At 38.3% G+C, this 13,135-nt stretch overlaps 1 long non-coding RNA gene across 1 annotated transcript in view; it reads right to left on the bottom strand.

Moving 5' to 3' along the window:
* Positions 1-13,135, bottom strand: part of LOC140711428 (uncharacterized) — a 137,443-nt gene that overhangs the window by 17,985 nt on the left and 106,323 nt on the right. The window contains exon 4 of the long non-coding RNA XR_012092613.1: positions 11,701-11,805. This is a non-coding gene — a long non-coding RNA (uncharacterized lncRNA). The remainder of the gene's footprint in view (positions 1-11,700; positions 11,806-13,135) is intronic.

Raw genomic sequence — 13,135 nt, 5'->3', positions numbered from 1 at the left:
TTTTAGGAGTTCCTGATAACTCTAATTTTTAAATGCGATTCCTCAATTGTATGATTTACCAGTCACATAGCATCCTCTCTGGTTGTGATACTAATTATTTCAGATCACAGGCACTTTTTGCTAGAGCAGAACTCATTCATTCATTTCTACACTGAAATAAGAAATAAACACCAGTGGCGCTAACAGTACACTTCCAGAACTCAAAGCCCCACCCACAGTGAACGTGGACGCCACCTGCCCAAGTCCCGAGTGCGAGAGTCAGGGGACCGTCTCTGTTTTGCCACTTCCATCAGTTCTCCTACTTTCCCTAGTGGACCCAGGTGTTCCTAAACCAGTCAGGTGGAGTAAACTGTGGCAGGGAATCCTGCTTTACTTTCTGAGCGGGAGGGAGTCGCTGGGGAGACTGACTTACCCATCCCAGAAGACACACAGGAGGATCCTTCCCTTCGTGGCTTTTCAGTTTTGTTTTGTTCTTTTTTTTCCCTCAAAAACATCAGCTCTGTTTTTGGTAGCAGGGTTTTTTTCTTTTCTTTTTTTATTTTTTTTTTTGAGACAGGGTCTTGCTCTATCACTCAGGGTGGGATGCAGTGTTGTGATCATGGCTCACTGCAGCCTCGACCCCCCCAGCTCAAGCCATCCTCCCACCTCAGCCTCCCGAGTAGCTAGGACTATAAGCACACACCACCACACTCCGCTAATTTTTGTATTATTAGTAGAGATGGGGTTTTGCCATTTTTCCCAGGCCTTGAACTCCTGGGCTGAAGCTATCTGCCTGCCTTGGCCTCCCAAAGTGCTGGGATTACAGGCATGAGCCTCTGTGCCAGGCCCTGGAAGTACTTTGATGAGAGAAAATTCCTGGGGCTAAGGGCTTGGACCACGAAGGATTCTGAACATGTTGATAGAACCAGAGACTTGCCAGGTCCACAGGGCCATGAGGAATTCAACCTAGGTTCAAGACCATACTGGTTCACGTGGACTTCTGAGGCAACCCCAAAGCAGCAGCAGTGCCTGGGCTCAGCACCCAGCAAGGCTCCAGGCCTAGGGAAATGGGGCTTGGGGCTGCATGGACAGGCCATACTGAGGGTATAGGCGTGTCATGGAAGCATAAGGGAATGACTTGTAATGTTGTCTCACAGCAGCAGCAACCCTCAACATGCCTTCACTGCCCCCCACCTCCTCCCATCCAGATCCAAACCATTGAAAGCCTGTCTTCTCTGAAGGGTAAACCAGCTGCATTGTACTCCAGGGTGCAAGTGTCCAAGGCATGATGCAATCATCCTACTTTTTTCCTACATTCTTTTGCAAATTACACTGTAGGTATGATTTATTTCTGGTTCATTTCCTGTGACTCAGTTACACAGGATGCAAAATTATGATGATAATAATGCTTGTCTCCAGATAATGAATAAGGGGTTCACATTTCTCATCGCAGGGATGTTTTACAAATGTGCAGTATCATTACAGCTAAAATCCATGACTAAAGAAATTAAATTTCCTGGAATGTTTTATATCTAACAAGAATGTTTGTAATCCTCCATATTCACTGCTAAACGAGGTAGATTAGAAAAAAAGAAGATATTTTAAAAGGAAGGAATGGGCCCAATGGGAAAAATTAACAAATGGGAAAATTGCAGCCCTGCATTTTATATTTTATGTAGAAAAGGGGGCTCAGTAAACATGCAACAGGAAACCCTGTTTGATTTCTGCAAGGAAAATTTAACTAGCAACAGACTCATGCAGAATCTTCAAAGGAGCAGTTTCTCTACTTGTTTACCTTTTGATATGCAGCTTAAAAAGAACACTATGCTTCACTTTAAAAAGAAGTGATATCATGAATGCTTTACTCAGCTCTGCAAACAACTAAATACATAACGGGATATATAGCAAATGAAAGGTTTTGCCATTTAAAAAAAAAGCTGGAAAGAAAAGATACACAAAATTTTGGGGTTGGGGCTGGGAGGGTGACATTTTCCAAATTTAGTTCTCTTCATTGTTTCATAAACACATGAGACTAAAATTCAGGCATTTTTTTGTGTAGGTCAATCAAATGTAATTTGTGAACAGAACCTACTGGCTTCCACCTCCCTTTTTGTTATGAGGTACTAGCTTCTGACTTTGTGAAATCAGAGCAAACAGATCATCAGTGTCTGAAAATCCCATACACTTATGGAATCATGAGCATCAATTTAGAGGTATTCCCTCCACACAGCTAGTCATTGGGGTTGCTCAGGCTATCAGCCCAACCACCCTGCCTCATCTTCACCAGAGCCCAGAGCCAAATATAAATTCCCCCGTGAGCCTTTACCTATAGAAGTGCTAGAACCACAACATCCCAGCCCACTGCTGTACGTGCTGACAGATGAAAAGGTGATGGTGAGGTAGAACGCAGCAGACAGAGTTTGCTCAAAACCACACCTCACGCCATCAACTCTGTTACTTGCCACGATCACCTCCCACCTTTCTAGCTGGGAAATGGCTTCCCCAAAGCAGTTCCTGGTCATGAAGCCATGCTCCCAGTCCATCCGCCTTTATCTTCGCTGGACCTCATGCTGGTGAAGTGCTGTTTGCTGCTTGTTTGTACCAGACTCTACACATGAAGAGGTTCACTGCCTGACCAGCCTGTGCTGAAGGGGTCTGTGCCTACCTCAACTTCCCTGGCCACATAAATCATGCAGAATCATGAGGTTAAGCACCTCCGCCTCCCATGTCCTCACACTCTTCCCTCTCTGTTACCTCCAAAACTAGTTCCTGGGTCCTCGGACAGATGTCTCCTCCCTAAGATCTGCCAACATGGATAGCACCTAGCTTATTCTTTAGAACTCCCACTGCACTGACATTTACGGACAGATCGGGAGTTGCCAAATCGAGTCTCAATGTCTGGAACACTCTGTGATGCACTTACTTAATTGCAATAAAGCTTTCACCTCTATAATCATATCAAAACGAGGTTTGCTCAGGACTTACCTTGGAAGGATAGACCGGGGAAGCTAAAGAAAAGAGGTGAAACAATATATTTTAACACATTCAACTTGAAGTCATATCCAATTCATTACATATTTTTGTTTGTTTTTGTTTTTGTTTGAGACAGAGTCTCACTCTGTCACCCAGACTGCAGTGCAGTAGCGTGATCTTGGCTCACTGCAAACTCCATCTCCCAGGTTCAAGTGATTCTCCTGCGTCAGCTTCCCAAGTAGCTGGGATTATAGGCAGGCACCACCACGCCCAGCTAATTTTTGTATTTTTAGTAGAGATGGGGTTTCACCATGTTGGCCAGGCTGGTCTCAAACTCCTGACCTCAGGTGATCTGCCTGCCTCAGCCTCCCAAAGTGCTGGGATTACAGGCATGAGCCACTGTGCCCAGCCCTAATTCATTACATTTTGTGTTGTATTATTATAATATATTTCAAACCTACAGAAAAGGTAACGTAACACCAAAATATAACACCCAACTATAGAGGTTAAACAAATATTATCATTTTGCAGTATTTGCTTCAGATCTTTTATTTTCAGAGATTAATTAAACATCATAAACTAAAGCAATGAACTTCTTCCTTTCTATTATTTATTTCTGTCTCCCAAGAGGCATCATATAATCTGAAAGTGGTGGGTAACATTCTCAGACTTGTTTTTGTACTTCACCTGCATAAGAATACATACTTGAAGTCTATATGCCATTGCTTCAGTGTTATAAATTTATATTACTGTTTTATGCTGGTTAGTTGCTTTGAAGCTTGCCTTTTACACTCCATTACATTTTTTAGTTTGATCCATGCTGATCTAGTTCTACATATGTCACATACTATCTATTGTATTACGGGATTAAATCGGGGCTTTTTGGCCGTTACACTAAAAAGTTATGTTTAAGTTGCTTCTACTTTTTACTACTATATACGATGCTGCAAAGATCATCATTTTGCATAATCTTCTTGTGCATTAGTGTAAAAGTTTCTCTGGAACAGACACTGATATGGTTTGGCTCTATGTCCCCACCCAAATCTCATGTTTTAACTCCCATAATTCCCATGTGTCATGGGAAGGACACGGTGGGAGGTGGGAGATGATTGAATTATGGGGGCGGGTCTTTCCTGTGCTGTTCACATGATAGTGAATAAGCCTCATGTGATCTAACAGTATTATAAGGGGGGGGTTTCCCTGCACAACTTCTCTTTGCCTGCTGCCATCCACCTAAGATGTGACTTGCTCCTTCTTGCCTTCTGCCATGATTGTGAGGCCTCCCCAGCCACATGGAACTGTGATTCCAATTACACCTCTTTATTTTGTAAATTGCACAGTCTTGGGTGTGTCTTTATCAGCCGTGTGAAAATGGATTAATAAAGACCCCTAGAAGTGAAGTTACTGAATCAACTTTATTCAATATTGTTTAGTTTCTCTTTAAAGAGGTGGTACTAACTTTGCAATTTTACCAGGGATGTATACATATTCCTGTTTTCCTACTTCCTCATCTGCCAACAGAATAAATGTGAAGCTGTTATTTTATTTTGCATCTCTCTAAAGGCTAGTATGATTGAACAGTTCTTGGCTTTTTGTTCCTTCTTTTATACTATTTGCCATTTTTTCCTATTGGGTATTTAAATTTTTCTTGTTCATTTTTAAGAGTTCTGTATTTATTCTGAATACAAATCTTCGCTCTATAGATTTATCTAATTATAGTTATCTTATTAATACTAAGAAAATACAGTGCTTGGGATAGAGTTGCAATATCAATAACAGATAACTTATAAAAATGTAAAAAATATTTCTTCTTTGGGTAAAGAATTTTTTTCGTTTCAAAGCTGAGCATAAGGCGACTAATGTTTATCTGAAACATTATATTGTATATACTTCTGAATATTTTTAAAAGTCTTTAATGTTCACATCTTGGCATCTTACTACTGTTTACAAATACTGCTAAAATTGATTTATACAATAAAAAGCAAATTCCAAGTCTGTTAAGTCTGAGTTTGAAATATCATAGAACGTCAGTGGGATATTCTTCAGCAACTACTTATCTTAGAAATCATTTTATAAAATAAATTCTGTCCTTGGTGACATAATTTGTTCTATGCCTATAGTACTATGGAGAGCTTCATGAGAGATAAATGTATATCTGTGTACATATGTGTATATTTGTATATGTCCAGAGAGTATCTTTATTTTAATCTTACACTCCAATTGATAAATTAAACTTTGAGGAAACTCTTTTTATGGAATGAGTGCAGTATACACATCATGGAAAGTAATTTAGTTCTGTCCTAATTCTTCACTAATTTCCACCAAAATAAATATAGAACAGATTCAGAAAACTGATGCTGAGGACAGACTTAGTGAATCTGTGAACCCGTGGATGGAAGCCTAAAATATTATTTTGAATTAACCCATTAACTCATTTGAGATAATTCTATCCAGATTTTAGGCTGTATTTATTCAACTGATTTACTGTCTGTTTTTCTTTCTCCCAAATGGGACCCATTACTTCTCTTTAAAGCAGTGTTTTCCATGTATTTTACCATTTTTATTTTTCAGAGTACCTTATATGCTAATTATTGAGTTATGTATCAGGTAGTCCTAGTTACAAAGCCTAGATTTACAGTATGTCCATTTTAGTGAGCAAGTTTGTACATATGTACACATATACATTGTGTCAAAATGGCCTTTTAAAAGGACGGTGATTATACTTTCAGAAGTACCACAATCCTTTACACACTACCATAGATTTATAAGGATTTCCAGCCTGAAATTGAATCTCTCCATATGACTGGAAGTACTACAACCAGTCACAGGCCACAAAGCACCCTACCTCATTTCTTAGTTCATTTGCAGCAGCAGAAGGGCTGGATGGTCTTTACTTTTCAAAGCAACAGTAACAAAATGAGGAACTGAACCTCCATTTTAGACTTGGACAATCTTGGGTTGGGATCTTGCCTCTGTAACTCGGTTGGGATTTTGATAGAACCACTTAGTAATTGTTAATCCATGTAATAAAATTAGAGTACCAATTTTATGAGATTGTTGTGGGATGAACTGTACTGGCTAAAAGCAACATAAACTAAGTACTGATAGGGCTGTCGATTGCATCTCCCCCAAACCTCCATCAATGTGATGGCCGGGAACTTGTGTGGGCCACAGACTCAAACCTGAACTTCTGCGGAAGATATCAAGAAGGAGAACCCCTCTATTTACTGAAGTCTCCGACTGTGATAACTGAGTGAATTGATATCTTCCAGCAGCCACCATAGAATCACAAAAGGAGGGCTTGTCCAGGAATTAAACCAATACAAGAAAAGCCCAGACAAAGAGGGAAGGATAGGCTCATGATGTTTGAACCTCTGATCTGTCTATGCCTTGCACCAGCCACACTGCAGGATGCTGTTGCTCCAGCAATTAAATGTCTATTTAGGCTTGGGTTTCTGTCCTCCCTTCGGTTTCTGACATACACAATGCCATCCTAACGTAACTGACATTGATCAGTTCTCACCGTCTCCACTAGAAGCCAGGCACTAATCAGCTCCTACCAACTCCACCGGATGCCAGATGAGTCCTGTGAATTCTAGATGGGAAGATGATTATCTTCCAAAACACAGGGCGTTAGAACATCCACAGGCAAATTTTGACGTCTTCACAGCCTCACATGTACTACCAATTCCAGAATTTTTCCTAAGCATGACCAGTAAGGTCACCCTATACACTGTAATATGTCTCAAGGAATCAGATCTTGCAATGTGTAACAATAGGTAACATTTTATAGAGCCAGATACTCTACAAAGGTTTTTCTATGCTTTACCTGATTCTGCATTTCCAGTCACTGTCTGTGAACCAATGTGTGGGTAGATAGTTATCTCTCTCCTTTCAATATGAGGAAACTGAAGCCCAAAGAGGCCAAGAACACAAAGCAATAGGTCTTGAGTCAGCTGACCACCTGCATTTTTTTATTATATTGGTTTGAATCCTCAGAAATTGCCATTTTTGTAGGTCAAATCGTTAAGTGCATATGATTTTCCCTCTACAATGTTGTCTAACTCAGGAACATTTTAGTAACAAGTGACACACACGGACACAAACTAGCCTAAACAAAAATAGAACATTTAATTGCTGGAGCAACAGCATCCTGCAGTGTGGCTGGTGCAAGGCATAGGCAGATCAGAGGTTCAAACATCATGAGCCCATCCTTCCCTCTTTGTCTGGGCTTTCCTTGTGTTGGTTTAATTCCCGGACAAGCCCTCCTTTTGTGGTTCTACGGTGGCTGCTGGAAGATATCAATTCACTCAGTTATCACAGTCAGAGACTTCAGTAAATAGAGGGGTTCTCCTTCTTGATCTTTGGCGGAAGTTCAGGTTTGAGTCTGTGGCCTACACAACAAGTTCCTGGCCATCACATTGATGGAAGTTTGGGGAGCTGCGACTGACAGCCCTATCCCTAATAGGAGGGGAGGTTTCCAAAATTAAAGGAGAGTTCTGTTTCCAGAACAAAGGTGAACAGGAGCTGCTCGGGCAAAAATAACACATGGTCTGCTGCACATGAAGCACCCAAATCTATAGAAAATCTAATGCTCTCCCCAATGCTACAGTTACGCTTGATTATAGAGAAAATAAACACTGCATAATAAATAATAAGATAGAGGGAAGTTAATGAGGTAAAGATCAAGTTAATGATAAACCCAACAACGAACAATCTGGTTAACTACACATTAGAATTGATTTCCTTCTTAAGTTTAAGAAACTTATTCCCTTAATATTGATGACATTTCTGCCACAAAATTTTAAAAGTTCAAGTTCATCTCTCAATTTCTTACAATGACATTGGAAAATTAAATAATATTCATCTACTGAACCAAAGCCCATTGTGTAACTCAGGTTTATATTTGCATATTTCTACTGTCTCCATTGCCCCAAATTTCAGTCAAGCAGGAAACAGAACTGATTTCCTGTCAGCATCAAACAAACTACATACATCTACCCTACAAATTATATTGGCAAAAATAAATAAGAAGGGACTTATTGTGGCCATCTGTAAGATGACTTCAATAACTAGTAAGGCAGAAAGTTGAATTTTTACAATGTGCTTTTGGGAACCATATGAAATCCTTTATAAACCAAAATTTATATTTAGACTTGAAGAGTAAAACTGCGTCCAGACTTCTTTGATAACCTCACTTGTCAATGAATAAAGGGTTGACCCTTTACCCCAATATGTATATTATTCTTTAAAATAAGTCTTCTAAATATGCACACCATTAGCAAATATATCTTAAGGCACAATATGCAATCAGATAAAGAATCTTTGTTAATAATAGTGAATAGCTTTTATTATGTATGCATTATATAATATTATATATGGGATGAGAGGTAAAGAAAAGGGAGGGAGGAAAGGAGAGATTGGGAGAGACTGTTTCCTTGTTTGAGTTTTGGAGGATCAACTTCTTGGTCTTGAACAGATGATCATTATTACTAGTATTGATTTTTCTTTTATAATATGACTGATGAAGAGCTCAGCAATAGAAAAATGGCTTACTTGGCAGCTTGCTTGTGTTTGCGTTATTACCATTGGCTTCATTCACTGGTTTCTTTTCAGAAAACTTTAAGTTCCTTTTACGGAGCGTTAATTTAAAATAGATAATATCTGAGGAACCCAGCACACTCGAGCTGTAATGAACGGCAACCTTCTGGAAAGGAGCCGGACTGCATGGGCCCTGCCTGCACCACACCTCAGGCACTGTGCACAGAAACCACCATCTAGTGCAAGCAAAGGGAGCGCGTGGTGTCAACAGATACACTTCACATTTCATATGCTCGATTTCTCTCATTTTTCAGTGTTCTCATGCTTTCCCCCACACCACAATAAGCTCTCTGGAGCATCACTTCAAGCACACACAGTCCACTGCAGACCACTCGACATAAAGCACACAAGACTTCGGGACAGGGCTGGCCTGAAATTTCGTGGTCCCTGTAGAAGACAATTATGCTCTCACTGTGTAAAACAAAACAGTACGACGGTGACACAGTAGGAAAGCAAAGGAGAAAGTTTCAACACGAGAAATCTTACTCATTTGTTTCAAATTGAGTCATTAATACTCATATGATACACCTAGAAAAAATAATATCCAAGAGTAATAGTCCTATGCCTTAACAACTGTCTTTTAAAAATAATTTTATAAGTATTTTTGCAGAATATTTTAACTGAATTTGCTATTTTCACTCCAAAATTTGTCGTTTCTTTGATCAGTGACTAATTATGTAAAGCAAAGTTCTTCATTTAAATGCTATGCTATCTGGTCTTGCTAAAAATACACCAGAAAAAAAAAATGCTGGGCATCTTTCATTTTTTATTTTTCATAAACCTTTCAAAGGATTAATATAACTGCTGATGAGTATTCTTTCAGAAAGAAAGAATTGCATGGTGCAGACCATATAATTACTAAGATGAAAGATGAAAATTACTAGTAATAGTAATGAAATAGTAAGCGTTGTATTTGTGTGAAAATTAGTAATTTCATCTTACTAAGTAATTTCATCTGTATTCTGATAAAACTTTAACATCTCCACGTTTCGTGGAGGACAAAATGAAGCAATTTCCATTAATGAATCAAGATACATTTCCCATTTTAAAACACAAATGGAGTAACTGTTGGTAATTAGACTCACAACTATTCAATCAATTCCTATTTTTGTTAAATAATAACACATTTAGGGAGACTTAAGAATCTAACTGCTTCTCTTCTTTTTACAATGGCTCCTGAAATCTCAAAAACATTTCAAAACGTCTACTTTACCTCCCTAAAGATGGGTATAACTCACTGTCTTATGAACAGAAGTAATTTTTTAAAAATTTCTATCTAAGGTCCTTGAGAAATAGAATAGCCACAAATAATTACAGCTTCTAGCATTTCAAGACACTCTGCAGAATAACTGCAAAAAATATCAAGATTCAGAAAAAATTACGAATGACTCAGTTTGATTTTCTGCTGATTCAAAATCTCAATAGTATTTAATGGTTAAGTTTACAGATTATTTAATTAGCATTAGGCAAAAGAAAGAGACATTACCTCGCCATATTTCTGTTTTTCCTACTAAAAGATACTATGTAAAAATAACATAGTAAGTACTGAAGAGTTTTAAATATATTTATAAAAGCTTTTTATTTCAACTATTTTGAATTTTAAGAAAAAACGTATAGTTTATATAGTTTGAACATCTGCAATAACAGTGTTTTCGGTGCAAAAAGAACAAATGTAGAGCGCAGCTGACAGATTAAGTTCTATTTCAGGGTTCAGTTACAAGTAAAGAAACAGAGGAAAAGGAAAGAAAGGTAAAATTACAGAATGATCATATGTTCCAAAGAAATCCATCATCCAGCATTTTCTGCAGGATATCAGTTGATAGGATCAAAAGATAAAAGCCTCATTTGACAATTAAATCTCCTAAATAGGAAAACATTTTAAGTGCCAGGCAGAATCCAGTTTATAAATGTTCAGATGTGCTCCAGATTCTGTCCTCAGGACATCTAAGGTATGTGTTCTTCTAAGGGGAATCTTAAAAGGAATAATTATTGAAATGATATTATACTGAGTTTTTCCAGACTTTTATTATACACACTAGACTCTCCTGTGGATTATGTTCCCACACTCAACTGACTACTTAATGCTGGTCCTACAGTTTTCTTGTCCTGACATCTAAGATGCCTTAATTGTAAAACAGCTTTCATTCGCTTTTTATGTCAAATTCAAATGTGAATAGTCTTCCAGGATTTGCCTACTTTTTACTAAATAATAGAGATCCTGCTTGGCAAAAGGACTGTTAATTATATTGTAAGAAAAATAGCTGAAGAACTTGCAAATAGAAATGAAAAGACTTAAGGAGAACGTTATAGTTATGTTGAAATACCTGAAGGATTGCCAAATGAAAGAGACACTTATATTTATCTTGTTAACTCAAGAGAGGTTGACTGTGACTAATGGATAACAATTTTTAAAAGTAGTTTTTAGTCCAAAAGAAGGCAAAAGACTTGAATGGTAATGGGAGCCCAGAAGTAGATGGGGTGGTCCGGTAAAAAATTAAGCAGAGATTGGTTATTTATGGAAGAAAAATAATGCAGAAATCTCTCAACTGTGAAGAAGTTAATTAATCTAGATAGTTGCTAAGGAATCGTTCAACTTTAAGAGTCTTTGATTCAGTAATTTTCTTCTGGTCCCTCATCCCATGTACCTCCGCCTGACACCATCTTCCATCATACCCTTATCAGATAAACTGTCTTGTAGAGTACTTTCTGTTCCTGTTTATTCACCCTCAAGTTGTCTTCATTTCAGACTCTAATACTCTCCAAACTACATGATCACAAGCAAATTATTTAACTGTTGAGATCTGCAATATCCTATCTACTCATGTAAAGCATTTAGCACAACTCCTGGCACCTAGCAATTACTGTTTGCCATTATTAGCCATTATTATTGTACCCCAACTCGCAAATCAGCATCTCCATGAGGTATCCACCTACTAATCACACCCAGATTTGGTCGATCACTTAAGAAATTTCTCTCACTCTCAGGCATGCAGCTGTTTTATATTTGCTTGGAGATATTTGGAGAGAGTAGTGAAATTGCAGTACAGTAGAGGAATCGGGATCCTTGGATGAGAATTTCTCCCTTTAAATGCAGAGGTCTACTGATGTAGCTCAGTCTAGGACTCTTAAGAGATACAAAATGCCCACCTGGAGAAAGAGAACACTGGGTCTTCTGTGGATGGCCCAGGCTTCAGCTGTGTTTACGGCTTTAAGTCAGATCAAAACGTGGCACAAACACTGGGAGATTCCTCCCTGGAAAATAAAAGGAACAATAAATCCAGGTTGAAGACATTCAACAAAATAACTGACTCATACTCCTCAAAATTGTCAGGGACATGAAAGGCAAAAAAAGTGAGGGATGGCTACAATTTGGACGAAATTAATGAGACAGGACAATTAAACTTGATATGGGATCCTGAAATGGATCCTGGAACAGAAAGCAGACAATTTGAATACTTGGCAAAATTCTAATGTGGTCTGTAATTCAGCCAATAGCCTCATATCCTCATTCACTTCCTCAGTTTGCTACTTGTACTATGGTTATATAAGGTGTGAACATAGAGGAAGCTGGGTGAGGAGCACAGAAAACTCTCTGCACAATGTTTATAAATTTTCGTAAATAAAATTATTTTTATATAAAAAGTTTAAAATGCAAAATATAATTTTTTGAATTTTTCAATTAATTTTTATAAGATTGACAGATAAAACTGTATGTATTTATCATGTACATGATATTTTGAAGTATACACACATTGTGGAATAGTAAAATCTATTTAACATACACATTATATCACACAGTTATCATTTTTTGGTGAGAGTATTTAACATCCACTCATTGCGTTTTTAAAGAATATACAGGGTGGCTGTAGCTAAACTATAACATTTTTACATTTTAAATCATATGTTAAAATATTTAAAAATATTTTAAAGATCTATATCATCACAAGTACTAATTATTCCTGTGCATGTCTCCCACCCCTTGAAACACAGATACATACATACACACAGCACTGAAAGGAAGAAAAAACAAATTTTGAAACATTTTACATCGATTGCTATGGACTGAACTGTGCTTCCTCAAAATTCATATGTTGAAGCCCTACCTCCTCTTGGGACTGTATTTGGAGACAGGACCTTTAAGAGATGATTGTGGCCTGGCCCTTATATAAGACTTCATTTGACCGTAATTACCTCCTAAGAGAGGCAGCATACCTCTCCTACCCGCTTCTCACCTAGGGACACAGTGAGAAGGCAGCCATCTGCCCACCGTGAAGAGTGCCCTCACCAGATCCAGACCATGCTGGCATCCTGATCTTGGACTTCCAGCCTCCAGAACTGTGAGAAAATACATTTCTGTTGTTTAAGCCACCCAGTCTGTGGTCTTTTGTGATGGCAGCCTAAGCAGACCAATACCTCAATGTATCAGTTTTCTACTGCTGCCATCACAAATTACCATAAATTTAGGGACTTTGAACAACACACATTTATTATATGACACTCTTGGAGGACAGAAGTTTGACACGGGCCTCCCTGGGTTAACACTGTCAGCAGGGCCTTGTTTCTTTCTAGAGGTTCAGGCAAA

Source organism: Chlorocebus sabaeus, chromosome 3 (assembly GCF_047675955.1).
Source record: "Chlorocebus sabaeus isolate Y175 chromosome 3, mChlSab1.0.hap1, whole genome shotgun sequence".
Lineage (NCBI taxonomy): Eukaryota > Metazoa > Chordata > Mammalia > Primates > Cercopithecidae > Chlorocebus > Chlorocebus sabaeus.
This window is presented reverse-complemented; position numbering and strand designations above follow the sequence as displayed.